This window comes from Sarcophilus harrisii, chromosome 3 (assembly GCF_902635505.1).
Source record: "Sarcophilus harrisii chromosome 3, mSarHar1.11, whole genome shotgun sequence".
In the NCBI taxonomy this organism is placed as follows: Eukaryota; Metazoa; Chordata; class Mammalia; order Dasyuromorphia; family Dasyuridae; genus Sarcophilus; species Sarcophilus harrisii.
The window spans coordinates 116514957-116539552 of record NC_045428.1 but is presented as its reverse complement, the minus strand read 5'-3'; positions in this window follow the sequence as shown (position 1 = coordinate 116539552).

Here is a 24596-nt window from a genome sequence, read left to right as displayed (position 1 = left end):
TAAGGAATATCACAAACTATATCATTCTCTTTTATTTTACTTTTACTTAATATTTTACCTCAATATTATATTGTGATATTGTTGATAGCCCTTCCTCTTTGCTTTATTCTCTCTGGTTTTATAGCAAAAAGATGTTTGTCTTTGTAAACAGTCTTGTAGAGAACCTTAGAAGGTATTTTTCTCTACTTTTATGAACAATGTATAGAGTTAATGATTCTTTGAATGTTAGAATTCAGTTGTGAATATTTAAGGCTATTTTTCCTTTGCCTATCCTTATAGTGTTCCCAATTTATATTTCTAAGAGTGTTATTTAGTTCACCATTTTAAATTTTGTTAGTATAGATATTCAATTACTCATATTTCATTTCATTTAAGTTTCAGTTTAGAAGCTATATATTAGGTATAAGGTTTTTCATAAATTTCTTTATTTCATTGTGTTTTATTGTAAATTTCACTTCCTAACTTTTCTATTTCTAGCAGAGGAATTTTCATCCTTTTAGACATCCAATTTAGCAGCATTGGAGTCATCCCCACCTCTTCAATTGTTCTAACCCTGATCTAATCCACTGTTAAAGTTAAATTTTTTGTCTCCCCAATATTTTTTGTACCTTAACCTTTCTTTCCCTTCAGAAAGTCACCATGTCAATTTATGTTATCATTATTTGAACTATTATAATAGTTTCTTAATTGATTCTCCTGCTTCCAGGCTCTTCTAACTCCATTTTAGTATCCATACAGCTACTAATTGATATTCCAAAAATGCAAGAATGACTATATCACTTCCTAGTTCAAAGATTAAACTACCACCATGAAAGCAGCTAAAGCAGGTGCTATGGAGCACTTAGAGCTTGTTCAGTCATCAAAAATGCCCAAATCACCCAATGCATCCTGATTTATTACCAGGACTTGCCTTTTGTATTGCCATTGGACTTCACTGGCTTTGGAAGAGTGAAGCTGGGGACTTTGTACAACTCTGTCTCACTTAAATCCAAATCACATAGGAGTCAAGACATCACCCATGATATCAGTGGTCCTCTTTGAAAACAAAGGATGAACATTTTGTTTGGCATTCAAAGTCTTTCAGAATCTGGTTCCATTCTCTATTTTCTGACTACTTTCTCTTTTTTCTTCCCTCATGTAATCTACATTTTAGTCAAAATGACCTACTTTCTTTTCTTTAACTCAAGTCCATCTTTGTACTCTATTCGTTTGCACAAATTGTTTTTCTCCTTGTAAACTCTTAGATCCAACTTAGGTGCTTTTTCTGAGCACTGTAGTTATTAACACTATTATTGAAAGAATGTGTTAGGTAATTTATATTAGTTCAATAACTTTATACAACCTGAAGCACCAACAATTTTTACAATGTTCTATTCATATTTTTATTTGCTAAAGCACAGGAAACAATCTTGATCACTGATTAGAATGTAGAAATTAAGGAAACTTTGGGTGACAAAATTATGGAATAAAATAATCTGGTCTTCAAATTCTCTTGTAATTCTGTTAGTGTTGGCATTTAGGGGTGTAACCATGAAGTAACCACTCTCAGGCTCAATTTCCTCAACTATAAAAAGGTGACAATAAAGTGAATAAGGCTTATACAATCTGTCTTTTAGGGATGTTGTGAGGATAATGTCTTGTAAAATGTAATGTAAATGTGAGTAATTATTATTGATTCTATTTTTTTTATTGTTCAGTCATCTCTGACTTTTTGTGACCCCATTTGGGGTTTTCTTAGCAAAGATATTGGAGTGATTTGCCATTTCCTTCTTCAGCTTATTTTATAAATGAGGAAACTGAGGCAAATAAGTGATTTGTAGAGGGTTACATAGCTAGTTAACTGTCTGAGGCTAGATTTGAACTCATGAAAATGAATTTTCCTGACTTCAAGCCTGGCATTCTATTCACTGTATCTCCTAGCTGGCCATTATTATATATAGCTAGACTCAGTAAAAGATTATAGGTATCCATACACTCAAGGACTGAAAAAATATGCACATGAATAATAATGAATTAAAGCAATTAGTATGTGCACATCATCATGGTTCCAAGTCAACTGTCAATCAACAAGCATTTACCATGTGATTGTCATTGACCTAAGTCCCAAGGGTACAAAGAAAAGGCAAAAAACAGTCCCTTTTTTTTAAGGAGGCTATATTCTAATGGGGAATATGACATAGGTAGATGTAAGCTACATACAGACTAGATGAAGATATGGTTGGAAGGCATGGTGGCAACTAGAACTGGGAAATGTCTCTTGCAGATCATTGAGCTGATTATTATTAAATTTTTTTGAAGATGTAGCATATCCTTTAAAATTAACACTATAATTATCCTTTCCATATTGCAATATATATTTATAATATACAGACACACACACATGTGTGTATATTATAAAATTAGATAAAAATTAAATGGGATTTGGGTGGAATATTAAGGAAGTTGACATGCAAAGGCCAGGAGATGATGGAGAACATGTCTTTTAACACTTAACCCAAATTTTACTACATGACACTAAAAACATTCCATAAAAGAAAAAGAGAAGAATCAGATTTCTTCTGTGGTACAAGAGGAGAGCCAAAATTTTTTTCATGTATTTTCCAGATTAAGGGGGGATACACTCCTAATCTTCATGATGTGAAAAGGATAACGGTATATCATTTGTGCCATTTTTGCTGACCTGAACAATTATCACTATGGCTGCATGGCAGTTGAGAGTCACAAATAGGATCAACACCAGGATTACTGTAGAATATATTGAGTAGGAAATATTGGCACACATGATAGCCTCTGATGACATAACTTATAGCTGCCATACTGGGCTTGTAAAACTAGCGGTTCCCTGGGACATGGTCCAAAAGATATATAAACTAACTGGACTTTTAATAGAATAGAGTTTTCTATGAATTTCACCACCTTCCTGATTGAAAGTCAACTAGGAAAAGTGAGAAGCAAAGATTTTGATCTGAGTCTGATTATGATGGTAGCCTCCAATGATTGAAAATTTAGATTTCTGCTGGAAAAGAATAATAATTCTATTTAACCCAACTAGAATCTATTAAATATTTATTGGGAGGCCAGGACTCCATTCTGTGCTGTGGAAACTAAAAAAGAAATGGTTCATTGTCCTTAACCCCAAGGAATATGTCCATGCATACATACAAAATAGCTAGAGAACAACATATTATTAACTCTGGCTTCTAACCAACAGAAATGTCATAGGACTTGGAACTCAAAAAGGACCTAAGATATTAATGACTCCGATCTCATTTTACCAGGGATCTCTGCTGCTGACTTCTTTTGTGACCCATATCATCATTCAGTGAAGTCTTTTGCCCAAGAATACACAGAAAATCAGTAGCAGAACAAAGATCCAAATGTAGATATTTTGACTAGAAATTCAATGTTTATTTTAAATCTAAAAAATGTTTAATACTATATTGTTGTCCTTCTAGTATAATCTAGCTCTGTCAAGCATGGAGATTGGGGATGGGGGGAACTAATATAATAAAAAGTCTAACATCTTATTTCTGTGCCAACCGGTGGCACAGTAGATAGAGTGACAGCCTGAGATTCAGGAAAATCTGAGTTCAAATCCAGCCTCCTAGAGTTATCCTGAGAATTAAATGAGAAACTTGTAAAATGCTTAGCACAGTGTCAGGCACATAATTGATACTATATAAAAGCTAGGTAATCATTATTATCATTTTTATTATCATTATTTCTCCAGATCATTTTTGCAAAGTAGATGAAAGGGATGGAATAGAGCTGAGATAAATGGGCTTCCTGAGAAAGTCAGGAGAGTCGGTGGGAAGGACTCACTGGAGTCTGATGCCAGGAGGTTAATGAGAGACTTCAACTCAAATTTATCTATTGCAAATAATTACTCAAAAAACAAAAAAAGAAATTATGATGAACTATTCAGGCAGAACAAGGTCAGTGATTTGGGTATTTGATGGATCACATCATATTGCAGGACAACAAGGCAGAATAACAACAACAGAATGTAATAATAATAATAATTTACACATTGAATAAATAACATAGAATAAGCAAATATCAATCTTTATATAATGCTTTAAAATTTCAAAATGCTTTACAAATATTTTCTCATTTCTCATAAGAACACTATTAAGTAGGTGCTATTATTATTCCTGTTTAGAGATGAGGAAACTGAGGCTGGCAGGTTAAATGACTTCCCCAAGCTCACACTAGTAAACATCTGAATTCATATTTGAATTTCAGTCTTCTAGACTTCAGGGCCATCACTCTATTCCCTGAACAACCTAACTACTTCTAGTATTAACTAAGTAGAGCAAATATGTGGGAGAAAGAGTGCAATGTATTTATTCAACTTTTACTATTCCTGGACCTTCTCATATATTAGTTTGTTTTCTCCTCTGAACATCTTTTAATGATTAACTATCCTACATGTGATAAAATAAGACAAGGACATATTAAAAGATTTAAATAGCCCCTCATCTCCATCGATGGGTACAGTTGAATGTAGACTGTTTTACCCCTAAATATATTGGGAGGGCAGGACTTCTTGGATCTTTTGACTTTGGATTTGACATGCCAGCAAAGCTAAACCAACAAAATCACTACACAGTGTTGCTCTATGCAAGGGAGAGATCAAGTCCATAGATTATAAAATAGAAGCTCTTAATGAGGGGACCTATGATTTTGTTTATTTAAAATATTCTGATAAATGGATTTCAATAAAATTGATTTCTTTTATGGCTCTGTATACTCTATTTTATGCATTTAAAACCCTCACTCTAATAAGGGGCCTATACATTTCATTAACTTGACAAAGAGGTCTATGATACATAAAAAAAAAAGGTTTAGAACCCTTTCCCTGGAGGGGAATTCTTAGCTCGATAATGAATCTATCAGTCTTAAAGGAACTGATCAATAACTATGTGCTAACTATGACATTTTGGAAAAATAGTAGAGCTGTAAATACAGCTATCAAGGGTCATTTAGTAATTGTGACATTACCAAGCAGAATGGAGAACTGGGGACATCTTGTGACCCTCCTCTCTCTGATAGACAGATGCCTATCATTATTTCCACCATGTCACCAAAGATGGGCAGATGGAAGGGTGCCTTGTACTAGCAGAGTATAAACTCTAAAAGGGATAGCATGAAATTTATTCATTTTCGTATCCTCCCAATAGCTAGTACAGTGTCATAAACATAATGGGCACATAATTATTTGTTTTCTTTAATGGACTTGTCCAATATCATATAGTAAATGAATAGTGGAGGGTGAGTTAGGAATAGTCCTAACTCTTCCCAATATTCTTTCCACTAGACCGTGCTAAGCCAACTTAGCAGTTTATAGAAAACAATTCTAATTTAGAGCACATCCATAATTAGAGATTGGCTATATCTTCCATATCCATAATAATGAAAGGAATAACTTTATATATATCATAATGATCAATTATTTAAAGGAGCTCTATTCTGTGTGTTGAACATGAGCCCAAAGCTCAGCTTACAAGGTTGATGATGGGGATAACAGACCATACAGCAATGTGGAGTCAATGATCATTTTAAATGGCAATTTTCTTTAATCATCTACTCATATAGGAAGAGAGAATTTAAGGCCCCACAAGTTCTTCTTGCATCCAGAAGCCAGTGGTTAGGGTTGGGAGAAGAGAGTTTTAAAATGCATGTAATATTACACATGGTAATTCAACTCTGTAAAAACACTCCTTGATTAATCTCTGTTATTTAAGCACCTAATCTGGTATCTTTTGTATCACTTTTTTTTAGGATGATAGTGAGATAGGTCCTCCTTAAAGACTAAGTAGTTGAAAATACTTATTGAAATTACAGCACCAATTTGCTATTTATTAAAATTTTGAATTCTAATTTAAATTTAAATTCTAATTAAATTAAATTTAAATATAATTAGATCCTAATTTATATTTAAAACTGTGATTTAATGTTAATTGGAATATTGCAGTGCAGTGTAAAACTGTGGAAAAGTAGGCTAGATTTGGAGTGAAAGGATCCATGTTTGAATCCTTCATCTATCATTTATTATCTTTATGATCTTCAGCAGCACTCTACCATAATGTGCCTCAGTTCCCTCATCTATAAAATAAAGGATTGGACTAGATACTCCCATAGCTCTCTTGTAACTCTTAATCCATGATCCTAGATATCAAAGAATTTCCTGTGAATCAGAGAATTGACTTAGAATAATCATTGTCATTATAATCTATTGAAAAATCCAGAAAGTAAAATTTTGAATATCTTTTTAAAAATTTACTCATTAGAAATCTCATTCCAAGTTCCTCACACAATACCATCCCTAATTAAGAAAACACATAGACTTCAGTCTTTTTCCTTGGTCTTGCTGTAGGGGAGGAAAGAATAGGGAGAATCTGTGTAAGAAAGGATTGCTTTACCTATTAAGGAGAGAAGGTCACTGGTGACTGAGCTAGCCAGTCACTGCATTGTCAGTAGGTGTGACTGAGACTCACAGCTCCTAATGACTAACTGCCATAATGCAGGTTACAGAAGCATCTAGAAATATGGGTTACAAGGTAAAGGGAGGGGGAGGGAGAGGCCAGGGGTAGATCAGAGGGTCCCTTCGATAAATCATGAAAATTGGTCCACAGATGAAAGAGCAAACAGCTTTTGTTTTCTAATGAGCTCACTGAATTCTGAACTGGAGCCAATGCAAGCAGAAAGACCCTAGGTGGATTCAGGAGCTCTCCCTTATCTGCCCCCTAAAACATGTTTTTAAGCTGTAGTTTAGTTTTATACATGACAATTATTTTCCAAATCTCCCGTGGATGATACAGTTTCATTATGCAAATAGTCTTTGTTAAAGTATTTATTTTATAACCCATCCAGAGGCTAAAATTCCCCATGGTGTCTCAATTCTGATATTTCTAAAGAGGCTCTCCTTCCAAGGAAATGCCAGACCCTGAAACCCCACTTTGGCTGGGTTTCACAGAAGAATGAAGAGAGATGCTGCGTGTGAAAGAGACGTTTCCTACCTGGACCAGAGAACATGAACATAGCTTTGAGCATAAAGCAGGGACCGACCCCAGGGATTCATCATTTGCAGACTGATCATCCAACTGCTTGCTTAGCTGAGTTCATACACAGCGTGACAAATGAGTGATTCTGGGGGCAAGACAATGTCAACCATTGTTCAGAATATGCCATCCTTTGCCCCCCCCCATCTACAGTGAACCTGTTTACTCCCCCCCCTCCATCTTTTCATAGACCATATGGAGAGGAGCATTACTAAGCTAACAGATGTGTCCTGACAGTGTCTGGGATCTCCAATGCACATAAAGGTGTCAGGAGTCCATAAGGGGAAGTGGGCGGTCTTCAGAGTCCTTATGCTGACTTTTTTCTGCCCTGCTCTGTGTATTAGCATTCTGGTGGTTCTTTTGGAACCTAGAACGATATGTCTAACTAGAGTCACATTTTTATAATAAGAAATACTGAGAAGCAGTCATTAAGAGGCCTTGATTTATTGTCTCTTTATGGGCCCTTTGCTATGCTACCATGATGGATACCTTGGCAGTCCCTTTCATTAATATCCCATAATGGAGTATTTATGGTACCACTGTTGACTCATAGAGATATATTTTACATCTCTGCATAGTAAGTTAAAATGCTGGGTGTAGAGAAGAGCTTTGGGCTGGGGACTAATAAAAAAAATGTGGTTTGGTTATAATTATGACAATATGATTACTGTATACAGTAGGCTAGCAAAAAGCAAACCAGGGGAATATTAAAAGTCTGTAGAAAATTATATAGGTACAAATCTGGCATTAGGATGTTTCCTCAATCTGAATGATAATAGATAAATTCTCTGCCAGTGAGAAATGCAGTAAAGTAAGATTTTATAGTGCAGAACAGTTAGCATGTGGAATCAGGAAAACACTTAAAACTTCTGCTGTTATTGATTCTTTTCCTCTGAGAAAATGGAGTTTGGAATCATCTAGTTAATAATTTCATATATGAGGTTTTCATCCTTTTTCTTCTGCATATTTTATTTTTTTTGTTAAAAGGGAGTCACTCAGGATTAGCAGCTTACATTCTTCTCACTTTTGCAAAGCTGAGTTGTTATTGTTGTTTTAATTCTTATTACTTTTTCTGGAATGATTTGCCAAACTGCGATTCACTTCATTAGGCCGTCTCTGTGCCATCACGCACCAATAAATTCAATTTAGAGGAAAAAGAATCATTTACATGATAACACTTAAATTACTTCTGATGACAGAATCATTAATTGCATATGTGGCCTTCAGAGCCATGCAGAACTATTGATGACACTTAAGAAAGGCTATTTGCTAGGTACCCGTTGTTTAAATTTATTTGTGAAATATAGTTTGCCTTTTCAGGAAACAATGTGGAAATCCCAATAATCCTGAAAAATACAAGATCTAAGTCCAAAATGAGGAGGTTAGTCAAGATAGACTCTTACATTCCTCTTGGGTCTAAATCTACGATCCTATCCAACACAATTTTGACCATAATAAAACATTTTATTTTGAATAAAATGTACAGGTCATGATGAAGGAGAAGCATCATAAAAAGGTGTCATCAAAGAAAATATGAAAGTACAAGAAGATGGTCACATAGGCCAAGTAAGGAATGGACAATTCATAAGTTCCACTGGGAAGCTCATGATGTTAAAAGGAAGTGAGGAAGGCCCCCAGCACAATAAGTGGATCCTATTATGGCAATAATTGGACATAGACAAGGATTGCAAATCCTAGGTAGGTTGTGATCCACATTACTGGTAGAAACCTCCAAATAAATGAGATGACAAATCTGTGTAAGTATACAAGAGTGTGGCAGTGTGCTATATGGAGATTATGTAAGCAGATATAAGTTTTTCTAGAGATGGCTTTCAGGAATATAAGAATAGACATTTCCAGCATCTCTTCCCTCCATCTTTCTGCATGCTTGATTCTTGCCAGAGTGTAAAGCAGGAGATAAGGTACCAGAAGCTAGTCATTCTGCTCTCCTCAGAGAGAAGGAATACTGAGCTATAATTCTGTCTATCTGCTCCCTTAAATATTGTTAATTTAGGAGAAACAATTTTTTAAGTTCATGGTGAATTCCTGACTGCTATTCTTTAATAATGACGAAATATCCCAAGGTCTATATCCAAGACTTGATCTCTTTCTTATCAGATGCCAGTTTCACAATGAACATACATAGCAAATAGCAAAATAAACAAAAACAGAACAAAACACATTTATCTCAGCCAACAGAAGTCAGAAATGTGTGTGTGTGTGTGTGTGTGTGTGTGTGTGTAAACTCAACAAAAGATAGAGTTCTCATATTCCATGAAGCATCTAACAAAACATGTTGGAAATAGGACATGATTGAAGTTCTAAATGTTGGTTTCTTCCCAGTCTTTCTTCCTTCAAGTTCCCATAGACAAGTTAAAATCACACATCTTTTCTCTTGAAGTTGGATGCCAGAAGAGATCAGGTCCTTGTATTCTCCTGCTCTAACACCACCTGCCCTGAGGGATATTGAATAATCAATCACCATAAGTGAAGAGAAGCTTATACAACTAGCCATTTTTGGCCAAGTACTACAAGTATTCCAATATTTTCATTAATCCTTGTAAGTTAGTGAGGAAAGATATTTTAACGATATATCCAATGGTGAAACTGAACTACAAAGAAATGAAAAGAGACTTGGCCTGAATACCTGATAATCTAAGTGAGATAAAGAGCCATGGATATAGTCTGGTTTCCCAACTTCCTAGACAGGTCTATCTCCACTGTCAAGATTATATTGATTATCTCAAGTCCTTTACTACAATTATATGAACTGGTTTGTAATTTTAAAAAATCAAGAGATTACATATGAATTTCTAAAAGTTATTAATTACATCTTTTTTCCCTGAGGCAATTGGGATTAAGTGGCTTGCCCAGGGTCACACAGCTAGGAAGTGTTAAGTGTCTGAAGCCATATTTGAACTCAGGTCCGCCTGACTTCAGGGCTGGTGCTTTATCCCCTGGGCCACATCTTGATAGAGAATTCTTCCTAAGAAAAAGACTGCTGGGCCAAGATTCTTTCTTACCAGAAAATGAATTCCTTTAATAGCTTATATAATCTCTGTGAAACTATGCACATGGAGCCTGGCACATAATAGGTGCTTAATTGTGATAGTAGGTTTATTAATTGTTAGACCACATGATTTCAGTCAGAAATTGAAAATATATATAGGCTTTGTGGAGTCATATTTATCTACCAAATGAATGGTACAAGACATCAAGTACTTTGAGAAAGGTAAAATTCTTGATCCTTTTATCTTCCACTGAGCTTCTCTAGAATGCATTTCATAATTTAGGACTCCAATAGACTATTAGTCAAATTAGAACAGTTATCTTATAAAGGCTTCATAAACTTTCAACCAAAGCTCAACTCCACAGAGCAAAACCACTTCATCTGGAACAAATTATTTTTACTCACCTTAAATCATTGATGTGGGGGTATGACTTTTGAATGTCTTCTCTTCTTAATTGTCTGCGATCAGAAAAGTTTCATTTCCAGGCTTTATGTATCTTGTGCACACATTGGGGTTGGCCATTAAATTGTCCTATAATTGTGTCCATCTAATTAGACAAATTAGTCATTCATTCATGAATACATTCATGTACACACACACACACACATACACACACACACACACACACACACACACATATATATATATATATATATATATATATATATTGCACAGGTTTATATCCATGCTTATATCTATGATTACATATCCATATATATTCTCCTGAAATAGAGGATCCTTTATCTTTGAAGTTTTTAAAATATAAATGATGAGTAATGAAATGCTTTTTGAAGTTGGAGTTTCTGAATGGATGTTGAAAGGGATTTGAGAGGTCATTAATTTAACCTCTAATTGAATAAGGATCCCCTCTCCAACATATCTGGAAAATTCTTAGCCAAGCTTTGCTTAATGCACTCCTTTTAAAGGAACCCAGAGGAAATCCTTTAGTAATGAAATTTGAGAGAATAGAGAACTCCCACAGGAGTAGAATGTTTGCAAGGTTCATAAGTAGAAATATCCAACTAAACTTTGCCAAAGTGTATAGGATGCCAACTATAGTTATCCCTTTCATATTGTGGTGTTAGGAGCAGGGTGATCTGAAAATGTACATAAAATTTCTAGGCCCTACTCCTACCAGAAACAAATCTTAACAATTAGGGCATTTAAAGATAAAATATGTTGATATTATACAATATTATACATAAAGTTTATGTGTTTCTGAGTCTCTAAACTTTTTCTCTACTGCTGGCCATTGTGTTCCATCTGCAGCTTCCTCTAAACTCTCCCAAAATTCCCATTTAATTTTGTATATTGACCTGTGATACATAGAAACTATATATAGATAGTGAAAGTTGTGCTGTAGGAGAAATAATCATATTTTCCTTTGGAAATAAAGGATATAATATTAAATTGCATAATTCAGTTCATCTCACAAGCATTTATTGAAGGCCTATTCTATTTACACATCTCAATGCTAGTCCTAAGAATTTAAAGACAAAACTAAATCAGTGACAGATATTGATGACTTTACATTTCCTGGAGTAGGAAGAATTGAGAGAATATTACATGCACAAAAATAAATACAGAAAAACTGAGGAGTAAAAAAGCACTAACATCTTGGAGAATTAGGAAAGGTTTTATGTAGGAAATAGCACCAGAATTGAACTATGAAAGATATCAAGCATCCTTTTACACATAGATGAGGAGTCCAGGACACACCTTGTCTTAATGTTCTAAGGTAGGAGAGCAAATATTGGGAAGAACTTGCAGTGCACTTTGGAATGTAGAATTCATAAAGAGAGGAATGTGAAATAAGTTAGGAAAGGTAGTGGGAGAGGGGTATGTCAGTTCATAGCAGGACTTAAATTTTAAGTTCAGGACATTATGTTTGATCCTATTGTTGATAGGCAGTCCCAAAAGTTTTTTGAGTCAAAATGGCACAGTAAGAAAATTATTACTTAAGACTTAAGAAAATTATGCTGGCAGTGGTGTGGAAAATGGTTTGGAGAACAGGAGAGACAGGAAGTAGAGAGACTAATTAGTAGGCTATTATGATAGTCAAGAGGAAAGTTGATGAGAAACTGAGGTCGTAGATGATTCAGTGGAAAAAAGGGACAGGAAGGGATTGAGGGAAATATTTTATTTAGGAGATGTTTCTTCTGGAATAGATAGAAAATGGCTTCTAAATAGAAGGCTAAAAAGAATAAAACTTAGAAGTATAGTTAGGCTTTTCAAATTAGCCTTAAAATTATCAATAGCTTTATCAAAATGAAAACAAAGTAAAAATGTACTGATATTATACAGTGTGTATAAATATACCAATAATGTTCATATATATTAAATATATCTGTTTTATTCACCAGTTATTTCTCTTCTGTTTCACAGACAAAATATACAGCTTATTTCTGAGCTCTAAAAATATGGATAGATATCAAGAGTAGAATTGGTCAGTGACAAACTCCACTAGCAAATAGGTTACTGTATTATTTCCAGGTAATATAAGTATGGAGATAATGACTGGGCATCTTTTTTCATGTAGACAAAGAAGAAAACATTGTGATCTAAACAGCTATTAAAATATCTCCATTATATATTAACAACAAAGTCCAATAGCAAGAAATACAAAGAGAAATTCCATTTAAAATAACTGTAGATAATATAAAATATTTGGGAGTCTACCTGTCAAGGGAAAATCTGGAAACTATATGAACAAAATTACAAAACACTTTCCACACAAATAAAGTCAGATCTAATCAACTGGAAAAATGTCAAGTGCCCCAATCTTTCTTTGAACTACCCTATTGTTAATACCAATCTTAAACATATGGTACATATTTCCCATTTACCAAAAATAACTAAACAATTTGTCCATGTTGAGTTCCTTTTAGTGATCCTTGATATTGGCTTTTACATGTTAAATTTTTTGTTAAGTTCAGATTTGGTTGATAGAAAGCCCTGAAAATCTGCAAGTTCATTGAATGTCCATTTTTTTTCTCATTCAATATTATGGATAATTTTGCTGGATATGATATTTTTGGCCATTAGCCTAGTATTTTTGGTTGTCCCAGGACCTACTGTAGTCTTTTATTGTATCTGCTAACTCCTGTCAATTCTAATTGTAGCTCCAAAAAAATTGAATTGCTTCTTTCCTTTTTCTTGCAAAATTTCCTCTTTGATCTGCAGATTTTGAAATTTGGCAGTAATGTTCCTATGTGTTTTCCACAAAGGATCTCGTTGAAGTGGGCATCAGTGAGTTTTTTATATTTCTACTTTCCCCTCATGTTCTATCATTCCAGAACAATTTTCTTGGATTATTTTTTGCATTATTGTGTCAAGATTCTTTTCTTGGTCACAATTTTCTGGCATCCAATTATTCTTTTATTTTCTCTTCTTGATTGTTTCTCCAAATCTGGAATTTTTCTTTTGTTTCACATTCTGTTCTATTTTTTCATTCTTTATAATCTATTTTGTTATTTTTTTGGATCTCTTATAGCTTTATTGGCTTCCCCTTGCCCAATTCTAATTTTCAAAGAATTATTTTCATCTTTGAATCTCTGCATCTCCTTTTCTAGTTGGTTGACTTTTCCCCCCGATAATCTTTTTTTTTTCCCTTGGATCATTTTATTTTTAGTTTTTAGCTTTTCCTCAATGTCTCCAATTTGAGTTCTTCTATAATTCTCTCTGGGCAGAGAGCAGTTTTACATTACTTTTTGGGTAGAAGCTTTTTTTTTTTTTTATTCAGTCTCTTTCTCTGAAGATGAACCCTGGTCTTCCTTGTTCCTATAGTATGTTTCTAGAGGTTATTTCTTCTTCATTTTTTTTAAAAAATAGAGATGTTAATATAAGCACCTCTAATCAAGGAGTAGGAAGGGATGGTGTCTGTGGCTTCCCTTAACTTTACTCTCTGACCAGGAATCTCAGACCAAGAATTCCACCCTCCTGCAAGTGCCCATAGCCAGCAACATCTCTGACCCACTTCTCTACACTCATCAGGTGCTAGTTCCTTCTCATTGAAGTCCACCTCTGCAGCACACCTGGGCCAGGTATTCCCAATCAGTCAAGGTTCCTCAGGCTTCAAGTACCCAAACCCAGATTCCACAAGCAGACCAGGAGGTGAAAGTGTTTGTGGTTTGTGCTGGGGATTCAGCCAGCTCACCCCAGGACTCCCTGCTTGACTTTTGTATGGAACTAGTCCATAGATATTTGTACTTCACACAGCTTAATCCCAGCCCCAGGTCTTTCTTCAGATCTTTGTGAGTTTTATCAAGACGACTATGTTCTACTCCAACTCTTCTTGATTTTTCTCTAGTCTATGTTTTCCCAGAGGCACAAATTTATTCCATTGTGAGAGAAATCTAGAGAGATTGAAATTTACCACTCTACTCCCCATAATCCCAGAATCCTCCCTAGCTCATTTCTTATAACCTCTTCCCCTCTAAAAATCAGAGAAATTTCAATGTGTTCTCCTTACTCTTGACCCTCCAGGAGTCTAGCCAGCATAAATCAAGAACATAGTTTCCAGTTACAGGACTGCTTATTCTGCCACACACCACATACTACTATTAAATTAAGTGCTTTATTCTGAGACTTTGAACTAATAATATAGAAAGAGCAGTAGTCTTGTGATTCTTAGCTTTAAGACAAGGTTTTTTTTTTCTTTTCTTTCTCTTCCTTCCTTGCTTTCTTCTTTCCTTCCTTCCTTTTTCTTTCTTTGTTTCTTTTTTTCTTTCTCTCCTTTCTTCCTCCTTCCCTCTTTCTCATTTTCTTTTCCTCTCTTTCTTTCTCTTTCCCCTCTTCCTCTAATATAGTCCAGGCTTTATCTAATAAAAAATTAAAATAATAGAACTATGCCTAAAGGGCTATGAAACTGCACATATCTTTTGAATTAACAGTGTCACCACTAAATCCATATCCAAAAAGACATCCAAAAAATGTATAAAAATATTTATTATAGTTTTTTTAATGGCTAAGAATGGATAATTAAAGGAATGACCATCAATTGGAGAATGGCTAAATAATTTGTGGAATATGATTATAATGGAATATGTACGCTGGGTGGAATTGGCTTTTAACCTGTGGATGGCTGGAGCCAAACAGAACATGCTAAAGAAAAGAGGGTCAAGATTCAAACAGAAATTTAATTTTAAAAGGAGGAAAACATCTTGCAAGCAAGGATCCATCCCATGTGCTAGTCAGTAAATATAGTGATACCTAAATTAATGAATCTCATAGGAAAGAAACTTCCTCAAAGTAATATAGAGGGAATGGATGTAGTCTCCTATAAAGCACAGCAAAAAAGCATTATCCTGAAATAGTGACATATGGAGGGAAACCATATCCTGGATTTCACACATATATATTTTATATCAGACAATTAGAATGTCAAGCATATACTCGGTAGAAAAATCCCTTCCACCAATGTAGATTGCAAGATACATGACTTGATAGGTAAACTTTAGGGAATCCTTAGAGGATTAATGAATGCAAATGACCTTCCCAGGAACATATAGTCAATAGATGTCAGAAGTGTGCTTTAAATTCAAGTCTTTCTGGTTTTTCTTACTTCAAGCCTAGAACATAATCCAACATGCAACTCCTGAAAAAAAAGAAACTTCTGACCAGGCAATATGTAATTGGATTACATCTTTAATCAAGCAATAAGAAGTGATTAAATTCTTACTGCCAGCCTACTTTATAAAAGGGGAGACAACATCTAATCCAATAATCCAATTCCATAACTACTATGTGTCAGGCACTGTGTTGAATGCCAGGAATACAATAATAAAAAGGAATTTTTACCCTCAATGAGCTCACAATCTAATGGGAAGGAAATTGGGAGTGGAGAGAGAGAGCCTAGAAAAGGAAGGCAACAGGGTATGGGACTGTGAAGGTATAGAAAGGAATAAAGATGGGAGCTCCTGGAGAGAGGTGTAGGGGAGCATCTTTTTTGGTGGAGTTGAAACCAGGCAGAGCAGCAAATGCAGAAATATAGTGATCAAAAATTATTTCTGCCCTTTATAAAGGAAAGTATTAGGAGAAGTTTAGTATTCTCCTCTAGAAACAGCTTTTCTGAATGGAGCAAATTTGTGTTCTCTTTTCAGGAAAGAATATTTCTTTCTCCATTTGTTTGTTTATTTCTTTTGGTATCTAGATTTCTACTTTGGTAACACCTTCAGGACAACTTGTCTTTTCTGAAAAGAATAGGCACTTTCATCAACAGAGGGATCAATTGGAAAGCTTAGAAGACTTCCTGTCCAATTGGTATCCCTGGGAAGCCTCCTGTACTAGCAAACAAGGTGATGAGACAGATGGATAGATAACACAATGGCATCCTGATGTTGAAGTTTATTTTTAAAAATATAATAATATTGTACTTGGTCTAGGGCTTTGCTCCACATGTAGAACTGCTGATTGAAGTAACATTGAAAGCAGTTCAAATGTGGCAGTAGATGTTGGAAAATGACATGGGCCAGAAATGGCTCCATATCTCAAAGATTACATGATTCTGGTACTAGCTACGTTGGAGATCTAGAAGTTTTCAATTTGAGCTTCATGGATAGATTTCAGAGGATTTTTGAACTTGGATGATTAAAAAATGCATCTTAATTTCAATACAATTAATTTCATTTTAAATTTTATACATTCCATTTTATACATTTAAAAACAATATTCTAAAGACAACTATATGGTGCAGTGAATAAAGTACCGGTCCTGAAGTCAGAAGGACCTGAATTCAAATCCAGTCTCAGACACTTAACATTTACTAGCTGTGTGACATAGCCTGTCTCACCAAAAACAAAACAAAAAGCAATATCCTGAGAAGTCCATCAACTTCATCAGATGACCAAAAGGATACATGACAAAAATTACAGAAAAGAATCTTTAGGCTCTACACATTTGGGTTTCAGTGTATCGCTTTAAGGCTCAGAGTTAGAACCCTTTCTTTTGTGTAGAGATATTATCACTTGGACTCCTTTAAAGGGTTTTGTTCTTCTTTTAGATTTTGGAAATATACTGGACTTGCTCCGTGGCAAAGATGAAGAGAAAGATCACCTGACTATGACATCCCAATAGTCTGTTATTTAACTTCAAATTGAAAGGAGTAGCAATGGGCTATAGTTTCCAAAGTGAATTTAAATATGTTTTTTTCAAACTTCTAGTGATTTTGTGATTTTTTTCCTTAAACCTATTATTCTTTTGTTATGTACATTATATAATTGCCTGTAATAATAATATAATATATAATACATATTCTTTATTATAGAATATGTCTTTCAAGAATTAGAGCTCAAACTCTCAAGTCAAAGACTTAAGAGAGTCACTTTTGGATTGCTCACATACTCAACACTGACATAAGAGATTTGTGTGAACTTAGTTCTATATACAAAGAGATCTTTTGGGGGTGGGTTGGAGTGGGGAGATCTTGAAGCTGTACTTTCATCACTGTACAGAACATCAAGGGAAGAAACTCCTTCTTCCAATGGATACTGGCAATTTTGTACAATTTAACAAACTTAGAGTGTTACCTGGAAACACTAAGACATTAAATGGCTTTTCCAAGGTCATACAGCCAATATGTATCAGAGGCAGGACTTGAAAACAGGTCTTTCTGACTCCTAAACCAGTTCTCCAAAAACTAAATGAGACTACTTTTCACAGAGGTGCCCCAGATTATAAAAAAAAATATATGGTAATTGTAATTAATTTATAATTCACATTGAAAATATAACTTGATATTTCTTTCTTCCTTCTTTCATCCTTTTTTCCCTTCCTTCCTTCTTTCCTTCCTTCCTTCCTCCCTTCCTTCCTTTCTTTCTTTCTTTCTTTTTCTTTCTTTCTTTCTTTCTCTTTCTTTCTTTCCTTCTTTCTCTTTCCTTCCTTATCATAACTTGATATTCCTTCCTTCCTTTCCTTTTTCTTTCTTTGTTCCTTATTTTTCCTTCCTTCCTTTACTTTCTTTCATTTATTCTTTTTTCTCTCTTTCTGTCTTTCTTTTTTGCCTTCCTTCCTTCATCTTCCATCCTCCCTTCATTCCTTTCTTTTCAAAGCATAACTTGATCTTCCTTCCGTTCTTTCTTCTTTCCCTTCCTTCCTTCCTTTCCTTTCATTCATTCTCTTACTTTCTCTCTTTCTTGCTCTCTCTTTGTTCCCTCCTTCCTTCCTCTCTCTTTTTTCTTTCTTTCTCTTTCTTTCTCTCTCTTTCTTTATCCCTCTCTGTCCTTCCTTCCTTTCTCCCTCCCTCCCTTCCTTCCTTCCTTCCTTCCTTCCTTCCTTCCTTCCTTCCTTCCTTCCTTCCTTCCTTCCTTCTTTTCACTTCTCTCTCTGTCTCTATTTCTCTATTTCTTTCTCTTTTCTGTCTCTATTTTTTTTGTCTCTGTCTGTCAGTGTCTGCCTCTGTCTCTCTGTCTTTGTCTCTGTATTTGTCTCACTCTGTGTGTCTCTTTCCCTATCTCCCTCTTCCTGCCCCCCCCTTCCCCTCTCTCTCCCTCTTGTCCTTCCTCTCCTTCTGCCCCTCCCTGCCCTCTTTCTCTTTCCGGTGCTTGAGCACACACACACACACACACACACACACACACACACACACACACACATACACACACACTCAGAGTTAAGTGACTTGTCCAGAGTCAAACAGCTAGCAATATCTGAGGCTGGATTTGAATTTAAGTTTTTCTGACTCCAGGCAAGTAAATAATATAAACACATTTATATTATTTACAAAGAGAACAAAGAAAGCAAATCAATGCTCTTCAAAACTTGATCTAAGGACCTTTGGAGGAGCCTAAGATCCTTTCAGGGGTCCACAAGGTGAAAATTATTTTCTTTAAAAAAAACTAACATTTTAACTTCTTATATGCTAAATATTAATAGATATAATCCAAAGAAACAAGAGATCTTTAGCATTGTCAATAATTTTGGAGAGAGTAAAATACTTCTTATTGGAACTGGGATAGATGCTATTTAAGATCCCTTCCAGCTCTGGCAGCCTACAATTCTGATGCTAGTTATGATTTTAAGAAAACATATCTATATCCAGCATCCCAGTCAATCTGATTGACTTCTAAAATTAACAAAAAGATTTTGCCATTTCAGATCTCCTGTAAATACCCAGATCAATTTCACATGTGAGATAGATTTCCCTTTCTACCCTTGTTATCTTACAGTGTATGACATTGCCAGGTCATATGATTGCAACTGGAAAAGCATATGAAGTCTTCAAAACTAACCTATGTTGATCTTCTGTTTTCAGACCAATATAAAAACTGGATTTGGTTCAGTCATCCAAACCAGACTAACTTTTCCCCCATTTCGAGCCCCCGGGGCTATTATAATACCTAAATCTACAATATGTCTTGGTGTTCTATCTCAGATGAATGGTTTGTTCAGAAACATTCTTAGAAATGTTTCACATAGTTTATTAAGTACAATTCAATTGAGTAGAATGGAGTACAGGTTTAATAGAATTTAAATTTTACTATGATCTTTTCTGAAATTGTACTCATGTGATTGGATTTACAAATCTGTGAACATGAGTCTTTTTCTTGAGTTATAAATGCTGGCCTTTTTTTTTTTTTTTTCTAATTTCCTATAGAACTGAAACTAGGAGTTTTTATATTTAGGCCAAATACCATTAACTCTGCTTAGGACAAATTATGAAACATGACCTTATTTGGAGAGAAGAAGCAAGACAGGGCAAAAGGAGATACTCTAGCCTGCCATCTGTCAGTCAATAAGCATTTACTATATATTATTGACATACCTGTGTCAGGCATTATGTTAAGCACTGGTGATATAAAGAAAGGCAAAAGGCAATTCTTACCCTAAAGACGCTCACAATCTAACGGAGTCAGGCAACATGCAAACAGGTACAAGTAAGCCATATGCAGGATAAAAAGAAAATAAGCAAAAGAAAGAAGGCTTCTAAAATTAGAAACTGGGAGAGTCTTTCTATAAATAATGGGATTTTAGTTGGGACTTGAAGTCAGGGAACGCAGGAGATGGGGATAAGGAAATAGTGCATACCAGGTATGGAGGACAATTAAAACAAATATCCAGAACCAAATCGCTAGAAAGACTGTTTAAGTAATAGCAAGAAAGCCAGTGCTGATGGATGGAAATTGTTGAAAGGTGTGAGAAGACTGCAAAAAGGAGTGGGATAGTCTATGAAGGGCTTAAATGCCAAACAGAAGATTTTTAAATAGGAAAATTACTAAAGTTTATTTACTGGGGGAGGAAGGCAGGAATGTGACATAACCAAACTTGAACGTTAAGAAAATCTTCTCACTTCTCAGTTAACTAATTTTTCTTTTATTCAGTTGTTATTTCAGTTGATTTTACGCTAATGAATGACTAAAAGTGCTGACAGTGGCTTCTAAATTTATAGCCCTGGAGCAGAGCCCCATTCAACCTGTACTAGTTACAGCAGTCACTGAAAATAAGGCAGTGTGAACAATAAGCTAAACTAAAAATTTACATGTAGATAGTACAGACACAAAAGGAAAATATCCCAACATACACAGGCTATATTTTAAGTCCTTTCCCTACACCACTCCTCATAGCTTTTTCTAGCATGAAGAAGCAATATTTTTGAAAAGCCATCCCTGGTACAAGAGAGGCACAAAATGACTGGAACTGTTTATCTAATCATTTTGCCCATTAATAATTGAAAGACCTCACAATGACCCGTCCGTTTCACTAGATCAGGTTTTGAAAAATAAGCCCTGGTGTGGCTTCCCAACAATCAACAAATACTTCACCACCTGCTCCATGGAAGGCTGACCCTGTCTAGCACCCTGGCTTGGGGAGAGCACATTGCCGATGACAAGCAGCATCTATAAAGGGGAAATTAGAACATCTCCATACATTAGATGTGCCCTTTTAAAGGAAACGCTCAGAGCCAGGCTGTGCTTTAGGCTAAAGCAAGGTAATTTAATTTCAAGTACTGTTCAATGAAAAGCGTAGGATGCTGGAATCTGATTTGAATCATTTGGCTTTGTGTGTGAATTCTATCTCAGATAAAAATGGATGCTCAGATTTTTAATGTGTAACTAATGTGGTGTCTGAATGCATTATGGTCCTGGAACCTTCCTGCTGTGCTGTGAGCACCTGAGAATAAAGAGAATACTTTTTCACAAAAGCAACAAGGGCCCAGAGCCCCATGATCATTTTGAATGTGCTTATATGCATGGGCTCACACATGTATGTCCACACACGTTTCATATGTGTATGTCTTGTGTACATGTATGTACTGCATGATTTGTTGTATGCACATATGCCAAAATATGTGGTTCTATTTTCCATGCTTCATTTGTGTGTGCACATATACATATATGAATGATGCACATGCAAATACATACATGTATGCATGACATGGAAAACAGAATTGATTCTGCAAAATCACAATGAGGAACACAGGTACAGAAGTGGGCAGTAACTGAAAGCTAGAGAAGCAGATGGAGTGCCTTGTAGGATATTTTATATGCCAGGAAAAAAAGCTTGGCTCCAGAAGGGTTTTTCCATGTTTCCAGTTGATTTTTTTAAATGAAAATGACCTAGGATTTGCCTTGGAATAAAACTATAGGAAGATTACATTTTCTAACCTGAGTGACAGCCTTCACTTGGCCATATTATTCTCTTAATGATGTTTTCCCTTTCATCTTTATTTCCCACTCCAGTTCTTATAATCACTCTTGTGCTTCAGGTTAATGAAAGAGACTGATTAAGAAGGTAGTGGCAAGAAGCTCAGATGCAAGAAAGAAGAATTATTAGAAAGTTGTACACTTGTCCTTGGGGAAAGTCCATCCTTGCAAGCTCTTTATATCCCATTTGACTGTGAGATCCTTGAGAACAGGAACTATTTTTTGTTTATTTGACTTCCTTTGTATCCCTAGGGTTTAGCCCAGTATTTGGCACATTGTAGGTAAAAATCACTGATGCTTGCTGACTGACTGACATATTATCCAGTCCTCCTGGATTTAGGTTAAGATATGGAACATCTAACCCCTCCTCACTTCATAAAGGCTGAATTGTTCATTCGGTATCCTACCCAGTTGAAGAAGGATGGGTGGGTTGGAATACGATTCATTATTCTCATTTATTATTCTAATTTTCTAACCTATCTAATCCTTTGACTCCCCAAGGTAAAGAAGCATAAATCTATGTTTGCCAAACAGCTACTATTGTTCCCTATCACTCTCCTCTTCCTCCCTTGTATTTATTGATTATAGGCTTATTTTATGTATTTTTCTATATGCATGTTGTCTATACCTAATAATATGTTTCTTCAGAGTATGGACTATTGTAGAAAGAGCTAGAGAAGGAAATGGCAAACTACTCTGGTGTCTTGCCAAGAAAACTTCCAATGAAGTGTCAAGCAGTATTGAACACAACTGAACAGTGGTAGCCTATTTAAAAATCAAAGTGGAGCCCCCACTTCAAACCTGTTTCTTCCTCCATGAATTTTTCCCTGACTGTAGATTTCTACACTGATCGTTACATTTTCTAATTCTTAGAACACTAGTCCTGCAGGCACTATTGTTCTCTAGTTTTTTTCATGTCTACCAACAAGTTGGTAAGCTTTTTGAGGTCAGGAACCTTATCCTATATATCTTTTGAATTCCTTACAGCACTGGGTAAATAAAAGGAACTCAATAAATATTGATTAAATACTGTATAAGTGCTATTCAGGATCATGACACTCTATTCTGCTTGGCCCCAGAGGATAGAACTTGGGACAATGGGTAGGATTTGCAGAAAGGCACATTTCAGCTTGATTTAAGGGAGATCTCCACAATTAGAGCTGTCCAAAAGTGTAATGGATTGCCTGAAGTATTGGGTTTCTCTTCACTGAAGAGTCTGCAAGTAGAAACCAGATGACCATTTGGCAGGAAGGTTATAAGAGAGATTCTTGTTCAATTGGATTCGACTAACTGGCCTCTCTGAGATTTGGTGTTTTTCCTTTTTTAAAAAAATCTCATTATGAAGCTTGAGTGAGGAGTCTTGCCAAGATAGAGAAGGTGTGGGGTCAGAAAATTCAATCAATCAAAATATAATTATTGAGTTCCTACTGTGAACAAAGCACAGTGGAGGTGGAATATATATGTAAGAGCTTTTATCCCCAAGAGGAGTTGTCCTGTACTATCTGTTGCTGTTTGGTAGTAGGGCCAAGGTCAGGACCCAGGAGGTAAGGGAGATTTCCAGGAGGCTAGGTAACTGAGACATTGTGAGAAATGGGGCTAGCTGGTCAGTAGATAAATAAACAATTTCTGATGAACCAGAACAGAGATCTATCCATAGACCAAAAGCAGAGGTCATAAAATCAAAAACCAAATAGAGTTCAAAGGAAAGGGATGAAAGCAGTGGGATCTAAAAAGCAGGGTCACAGGCCATAAACCAGGGCAATATGCCAATTCTGAATGACTGATAGCAATTTGCTTAGTTTAGCAGATAAAGACTACCACTGTTTTATTATCTGAAGAGAAAAGAGCTGGCTAGTCGTACCTATCCTCCTCTCATACTACTTTAAAGTAGCATGACTATGATCTTATAAATATTGTGAATAAAAACTAACAACAATTTTTGAAAAATAAAATGTCAAATATTAATTCTATTCAGTCAACATTTATTAAACAACTACTGTGTACAAGATTCTGGAGAGAAAGTTACAAAGAAGAGATATAAATTCTCCACAAGGTTATACTCTAATAAGAGGCAAGTATGATAAAAGAACATTTTGATAAGCATAGTAAAAGCTAGACAAAGTATTATTTAAAAATACTCACATGTTATAGTAGAAAGATTACTGGCTTCACAACAACCTAGAGTTAAAATACTCTTGGCAACTCCCTAAGTTCTATAGAATTTGTCTGCCTCCATTGGTGGAGGGAATTTCCTCATGCAGAAGTTCCTTGTATACAGTCTATCTTCTATCCCTACAATGGAAAATTAAACAGGAGTTAGTTAATGTATTAGTACATTACTGATACAAATGTAAATAGTAAATGACCAATAGAAAAACAAAAGGTGTAAAAAATGAAAAAAATTTAAAATATTAGGAAGCAATTTTTTTTTTCATCTAAGGATTAAGGATCAGGAAAGGCTTCATAGTGAAAGAAAAAAATAACTGCTTTCACAATTTTAAAATACATAAATGTACAGAAAATAAATGTTAAAGGTTACAGAGAGGGAATGTTCATATATTGGAAGAGCTAGGAGATATTTTATAGAAGAGATTGTAATGGAGAGAGATTTTTCAGGGATGGTTAGTGTTTAGATAAGTGATAAGGTCCAGAGAAAGAATTCTAGGCTAGGAGTACAATATGAAGAGTTGTCTAGTGCTATCTGCCCATAGGTACAAAAGGAAGGATGATAAAAAAAAATGTTGACCATCATCTAGATTAAGCCAAAGGATTGGTTAGTGGGAATATTAGAAGTCATAGCCAAAATTGAGTAGAAAATGGAAATAACTATTCTGGGGAAGCCAGTAACCAAAGATATGACAGATCGACACTATTGGAGTAAA